At 38.3% G+C, this 7,930-nt stretch overlaps 1 pseudogene; it reads right to left on the bottom strand.

The window, feature by feature from the left end:
• Nucleotides 1-4,183: 4,183 nt before the first annotated feature.
• Nucleotides 4,184-7,261, bottom strand: LOC141648746 (uncharacterized; annotated as a pseudogene).
• Between the last annotated feature and the right edge of the window lie 669 nt (nt 7,262-7,930).

Genomic DNA, 7,930 nt, shown 5'->3' with positions numbered 1-7,930 from the left:
CTTCCGAGCAAGGCCAACAATATTTCAACGCCTACATCTAGTCTATACCTTAGAACACCGTCTTATTCTCACCTTTGTACCTTTGGCTGCTTATGTTACCCTCACCTTCCCACATCAAGTATTCATAAACTTGATGCCCGTACTATGCCGTGTGTGTTTGTTGGTTATCCGTCGAATCATCGTGGCTACCTCTGTCTCGATATGTCCTCACGTAAGATTTTTATTGCTCAACATGTTACATTTAACGAGCCTATTTTTCTGTTTGCTGAAAAAGATGCGGTACCAGTATCGTGATATTCTTTTTTGTAGAACGATGACACATCCCCTTACACCACACATATCCTCCAATCCCTCCACAATCCGACACCCCCTCCCACCACGACACACACTCAAGTACACACACCAATAACCACACCAGTGCAAACTCCCTCTCCCTCTCCCTCCTCGACAGTTTCCCCTGCCATGAACCAGGCCTCACCTATGTCCTCTCCGGCCTCGCAGCAGGACACAACATCACCCTCCCCTGTCGCCACAAATGACAACCCGAGCTCAACATGGTATTTTTAAACCCAAGCAGCTTTTCGACCTCTCCGTCACCACGACCCTATCACCTATGCCGAAAAACCCACTCACGGCACTTAACGACCCAAATTGAAAACATGCCATGACCGACGAATACGATGCTCTCATTAAAAATAAGACTCGAGTCTTGGTACTTCGTCCTAATGACGTTAATGTTACACGGTGTCTATGGCTTTTTAAGCATAAATTCAAAGCTAACGGTGATTAGGAGCGATACAAAGCTCGTCTTGTTGTCAATGGCAGGTCTCAGTAGGTCGGAATCGATTGTGATGAAACATTTAGTCTGGTGGTTAAACCGGCTACTATTCGCACTGTCTTAAGCATTGCCGTGTCCAAGAAATGGCCAATACATCAACTTGATGTCACCTTTCTCCACGGTAAGCTGGCCGAAACCGTCTACATGCATCAACCCCCCGGGTTTCGTGATCGTGTCTATCCTGACCATGTGTGCCTTCTTAAGAAGTCATTATACGGCCTCAAACAGGCACCCCGAGCATGGTACCAAAGGTTTGCTCAATTTGTCTCCACAATCGGGTTCAAACATAGTATGTCCGACATTTCGTTACTTATATATCAATGCGGTGCCAATATTGCCTATATTCTTCTTTATGTCGACGACATTATCCTAGCTACATCATCTAATAATCTCAGGGATGATATTAATGGTAAATTTCGAGCTGAGTTCTCAATGACTGATCTTGGACCCATTAATTATTTTCTTGGCATCTCAGCTATCAGACATGAGCATGGCTTGTTTCTTCATCAGCAGAAATATGCGGAAGAAATTATCTCTCGTGCCAAGATGACAAATTGCAAACCCGCTAATACACCGGTCGACACTAAGTCCAAACTAGGTGCCGAATCTGGCAGCAATGTTGAGGACCCTACTCTATACCGTTCTCTGGCAGGGGCCCTGCAATGCTTGACTTTCACACGGCCCGATATTTCCTATGCGGTACAACACATTTGTTTACATATGCACGATCCTCGCACCGCTCATCTTGCTGCACTTAAACGAATCATCAGGTATGTACAAGGTACAAAATCATTCGGTCTTCATCTCACTATTTCCACGGTGCATACTTTGACCGCTTATAGTGATGCGGATTGGGGTGGCTGCCCCGACTCGCGACGATCAACATCCGGTTACTGTGTCTACTTGGGTGACAACCTTATTTCTTGGTCATCGAAATGTCAACCTACAATTTTTCGCTCTAGTGCAGAGGCCGAGTATCGAGGTGTTGCTAATGTTGTAGCCGAGTCATGCTGGCTTTGGAACTTGCTTCTTGAACTTCACTGTCCTATTACCAAAGCCACGACTGTTTACTGTGATAACGTGAGCGCTATTTACCTCTCCGGCAATCCCGTCAATCATCAACGTACTAAACATATCGGGATGGATATCCACTTCGTCCGTGAGAAGGTTGCTCTCGGCCAAGTCCATGTACTTCATGTGCCCTCCCGATATCAATATGCTGACATCTTTACTAAGGGTCTCCCTCGACCCCTCTTTGACCACTTCCTCCAGTCTCAGCATTCGCCCTCCTCCCGCTTCGACTGCGAGGGTGTATTAGAATATCTAAATATTCTTAGTGATATTATTGTTATTCTCCACATTATTTCGTAATTATTTTCTCCTAATTTGTAGCCTTTAGTTATGGTAACATATAGGATCTAGAATGTTCTATTGACTGTATATATTGTGCACTCTTGATTAATTAAACTCAAGGATTCAAACTCTTTCAACAATGTAATTTGACCCTTTGAAAACCATACAACATCGTAATGTGATGTTAATATTATTATTAACATTCATCCGTGAATCAAATCCAAATCCCCAAAGTTGCATAATACAAGATTATTCATAACTAGAATGAGCATGTAACTACAATCTAAGTAGTTTTTTTTTTTATTATTTTTTTTTATTTTGATAAGGTAAAGAAACTAAGATGATCTTGTAAAAAATCAACCTATAGCGTCCTTGCGGATGTGAGAGTGACCGAAAGCCACACACTTACGGACCATAAACAGAAACAATCATGCTATAAAAATGTAAGTGACTTAATGAAAAGGCAGGACAAAAATAGCATTATTAAAAGAAAACAAACAAAAATAAAACTCATAAAAGTACATTTAGAAATATAAAATAAAGAACTACTGCCACATATTCTTCCAGAATCAAGCAAACAGATTTGCTATAAGAAACTCGGTCTAGCAAGGTAAAATTTTACAAGTTCCATAGATACTAGCTAAGACGAAGTCTCAAATCCTTGATCCAAACCTTCTTTAGAGCCGACATCTGACTGCAAATTGCTCTTCTAGGCTAAAATGAAGAGCAAAAAGGCAGTCTAGTCACAAAAAAGGAAAGGATTTGAATTTATTAACTGAAAAAATTGATCTTAACCAAAGAGAAAGAGCAATAACAACTAAAAACTCCATAAAATCAATTTTTCACTCAACAGTTAAGAAGAGAGTAATAGATTGATATACAACTTTTCATAAAGAAGCAATCCACATGCAGCAGAAGTGGAATCAATGACTAAGAGAGATAGTGAGATGCTACAATTGCTATTAGTCTAACATAGAAGGATATCTAATCCTTGCTATGGAGAAAAGGAGGCTTGAAAGAAAGAACTAGGTTATAAATTTGGTATTTTAGATTTCTAGAGAGAGGTGGGAGCTTCTCTCACTAGAAACCCCAAAATATTTTCTTGTTACAATCTAAGTAGTTGCTGATAGATTATATGCACCCAGAATTATTTTCAATTGCTTTGTTCTCGTAGATAAATTAACCGATGCACATATGGAAGTCTTGATTGAGAAGTGAGAAGCTAATATATTGGGGGAATTTATGATTTGAATTTGGGGATTTAGGGTTATTGAATTAGGGAAAATTAATGTATTTGGAGTAATGGGTGTGTTGTAGTGAGGGTAATTTGGGAATTTCGCGTGAATTGTCACTTAACAAGTCGGAAAAGAAGAAAAGTGATCATCGGTAAAAATACGGTGGTAATTGTGGACTATACGGCGTAAGTTGGGTGTTATTTGTAAAAATGCAAATACGTGGTGGTAATTTGTAAAAAATCGCAAATACGTGGTGATTATTTGTAATTTTTCTTTTAAATAAAAAAAAAAGTAAAATGAATTTTCGATCCAATTTTTATTGAGCTTCGAGTTCATATTTTATTGAACTTAGCTCGAGCTTGAGCACGGGTTAAAACCCAATTTTGCCGAGTTCAAATTTAGATTTAATAGATCCAAATATTTTTAGAATTCCATAAGACCCCGTTTGGATACTAGAATTTCATTTTAAATGACCAATCTCAAATTAGAAATGTGAAATCATGAATCTCAAATTCAAATTCTTTGTTTGGGAAACAAGGGATTTGAAATTTAGAATTTGAAATCCAATTTTTATGTTTGGCAATATAAAGAATTTGAGAATCCAAATTTGATCCAAACTCAATAGTTAACTCATATTGCAAGGTTTTTTAGGCTAAAATTTTCCGCAATACAAAATAGAATGCTCAAATTCGGTTTACAGTTTCAACTAGAATGCTCAAATTGTCCAACTATGATCAAATTCGGTTTACAGTTTCAACTAGAATGCTCGATTACGCTCATCAAGACAAAGCAAAATCCAATCTAATTTTTTATCACTCGGAAGGTCTTTGAGAACTTGAAATTTCACCGGCGCCTCCACGAACATATTTACGGCTTGTAGAATCTGAGGACGTAGGATGCCAACAACTTTGGAAACCTCATCAAATACCTCTTTTCCTCCCAAAGTTGGAGTTGCTTTTTGTCTAGCTTCAACATAACTTTGGAGTGTGATAGCAACTTGAGTAACCGCATCAGCTAGACTATCACTTTTTCGCTTCTTTTTGGAGCTTGTTGAAGTAGTATCGATGCTAGAAGTCGAACCATCACATGCTTCCTCATCCATCATAGTAGCACCCTCTTCATAGTGCTCCCCTCCATCACCAACAGCTCTATCGGGTCCAAGTAATATCGATATATCATCCCAATGCTCGATATAGTTATTGGCATAAGATGAAGTAGGTGGGTTGGCCTACAATGAGTATGCAGAAAAAAGACACATACATGTTAGTCTGATAAATACATGTTAGTCTGATAAACAAGGTCTCAACTCAAAAGCTTATAATAAAATAATCTGATAAAATACAAGGTCTGCTCACATAATACATTAAAGTCCGACAAGCTGAACTACAACTATGCATCTGCCATTGTACTGCAGCTAACCAATTTGACAATCTCATACACAAGCTGAACCTAACTCATACAGGTGTATGCTTAAATGCTTAATTATGATCACAGATTGCACTGTAAAATGTAAATCTGTAACTATATGATACAGTTATTGTCAGTAATGCAATGGCCATGAAAACTAGCTATGCCACATTAGATGTCACCGCAGCTACAAATGCTATTAATGAAGCAATATAATCCAACGTTCACCTAACAGAATGCAAAAGAAATATCCCAGTACAGTCGAAAAGGAATATGCCAGTACAATCTTTGATCATAATTAAGCAGATAACCAAAACAAAAAATAGAATAGAAAGCAGACGGATTACCTTGATATATGTATCCCATTCATCCTGATCGTCACGTGATACTAACACCATCTTTCTCTCCTCATCCCACTTGAATTTAGTTTTGGTTCTTATCTCCATGATAGTTCCATAGTGCCTTCTCCAAATCCTGACACGATTCCTCACATTTTCAGTAGTAACGGATACATTTAGCTTGCTTCTTACCTCATCTACCACCGCTTGGTAGGCTTGAGGCTTCCAATCTCCATCTCCCTTGTTTCCTTGACTTACTTGATTATACAACACTGAAATTAAAAGAGCATCCATTTGGCTATTCCAAGAAATATATCCTCTCTTCTTTGGTTGTGTAGGAACCAAAACTTGCTTTCTTTTTTCAGCCATCATCTATAAAAAGATAGGTCAGAATCTACAATATTAAACAAAGCGATTGAAACAAATACTGATGAGTGCAAATTAAACCATTTTACCCACCAAACTGCTGGATGCAAGCTCAAGCACTTGCAATCCAGAACAGTTACCAATCTCAGAGTAGTATTAGTAATGCAAACAGAACTTAAATTCAGATACTTCAGACTAACCAAACTACTAAACCCTTCAGGAATATTTCCATCTAAATTATATATCACCTGTATCGTACTCTAAGGAGCTAGAGAGGCAAAGCACCGGATGGATAGTAAGTACATGCCCCATTCTGTCAATATATCAAGTACAGTACATTCATTATCAGCAGGTTTTTTCAGTAAAGCCTTGCCAATTTCATTTTTTCAGTACTAGACTATCTAGATACCATTAGTCGAATCATTGTTTAGAAAAGAAAACATAGAGCATAAATTTAAGGAGCTAGAGAGCATAAATGAAGAGTTTTTAATGACTATTTACCACCATCATTTTCCTCTTTTTTAAGGAGCTAGAGAATAGTCAGATACCCCTCCTAACTCGATAATCGTTCCACATTTTTGCTGCAACATCGTCTTTAAACTTATTCCACTCTTCTGTTTGTCTAACACTCACTACATAATCTTCTCCGCCATCCTCTTCTTGTACCACTGCATTTTGTAAATCTTGTTCTACCTCATTCATTAGAGTCGTTTCATCCATTTTTTCAAATCTTAAGAGGTTGTGTAGAATGACACAAGCATTTATGATTTTGGCTTGGGTTTTTTTACCATAAAAGCTACTGGTCCTCATAATAGCCCAACGCTTTTTCATGCAACCAAATGCTCGTTCAATTGTGTTACGAGCTGATGAATGGCGCAAGTTAAAAAGCTCCTTGGAATTTGTTGGGGTGTTCCCTCGCCATAAATTTAAGTGGTATCTTGTATCTTTATATGATGCTAAGAAACCTTCACCATTGGTATACCCTAAGTCCACAAGAAAATACTTATCCTTTGGTACTCTAAGATTATAAGCATGCCTTTGAAGAGCGTCGCGGAGGACACGTTGATCAGAAGCGGGCCCTTTCCACCCAGGTAGAACATATGTAAAACAGAGATTTGGATCACAAGCTGCTAAAACATTTGTGCTAATGTGAACATTTCTATCCCGATACCTACCTCGATCCTCTAAAGGGACAGTCATATCTATATGAGTGCCGTCAAGGGCGCCAACCACACCCTCAAACCATTTAAATTTTGGATCATTGACAAAACTAGTGGTAGTATCAACTTCCTTCACGTAGTATTTTCCTATTTTTAAAACAGCTCGGAGCACCGTGTGAAATTTGCGACTCACGGTTTCTCCTGATCGTGCAAAAAGAGCTTGAATAGTTCGATTTTTCAAATTGTGAGCAAGGGTGTGGAGAAAAAATGCGACAACTTCTTCATTAGTCACGTTTCTAGAGGTAACTAACCCACCCTTTGATCTCAGAATCCTACATAATTTCTCAAAACAACGCCTATCGAAACGCAATTGCTCATTGCTCTTTTTTGTGAACGTTCGTGTTCGTTCCAAGCCAAATCCCTAACCTTATACCTTTTGTAATTCAACGCCCCTACTATAACGACAACACAACTCACAACTAGCGTGAAAAGCTCCATATCACCATCTTCTTCTTCTTCTATTCTGACACGTTTCCGTGATTCCCGTTCATTATTACCCGCCATATTACTCAAGAGCCTCAAATCTGAAAAATTATAGTGAGTTTATAAAATGTAAACAGAAGAGTACAGTACATCAAGCATCAGCTCAATGCATTCTGATTTATGTACATTATTTGTTATACACCCCTAAAGGCTAGCTCAAATGCTCAAAATATAAGTCTCGAGACTGCCAACCTAGAACACTATCCACCTACAAGACTACAAGCATGAGTGTGACTCCATATATGTTGCATAACTCTCATATCCATGTCAAAGTCTGAAGTATCAGGTAGGGTACACGAATAATGCAAATAGACTACCTTGAACATGCACACACTCTATCATCTCTAGCACCCAGAGATTATAGAAACTCTTCTCAAAATCTAACCCATCCCTATCATACACTCTAGCCTCAAATCAATGTTATTTACACTTTAACTAACCAAAACTAAAGCCGAAAAGTCGATTTCATCATCAACACACACGACCAGACAACTAATTCAGCGACGAAACTAATTCAAACTCCATCTCTCCATCATAAAAACATAAAATGAACGAAACAACTATAAAGAGGCATGGGTTCGTCCATTTCTCCATTATATCAACACACAAAAATTGAATATCATCCATTCAATCAACTAATCAAACTATAAACTTCAATACACAAAAAAAATCGAATATCAGCTATTCAAT

Source organism: Silene latifolia, chromosome 3 (assembly GCF_048544455.1).
Source record: "Silene latifolia isolate original U9 population chromosome 3, ASM4854445v1, whole genome shotgun sequence".
NCBI classification, from domain to species: Eukaryota; Viridiplantae; Streptophyta; class Magnoliopsida; order Caryophyllales; family Caryophyllaceae; genus Silene; species Silene latifolia.
Note: the sequence above shows the minus strand (reverse complement) of the source record. Positions and strands in the feature narration are given on the sequence as shown.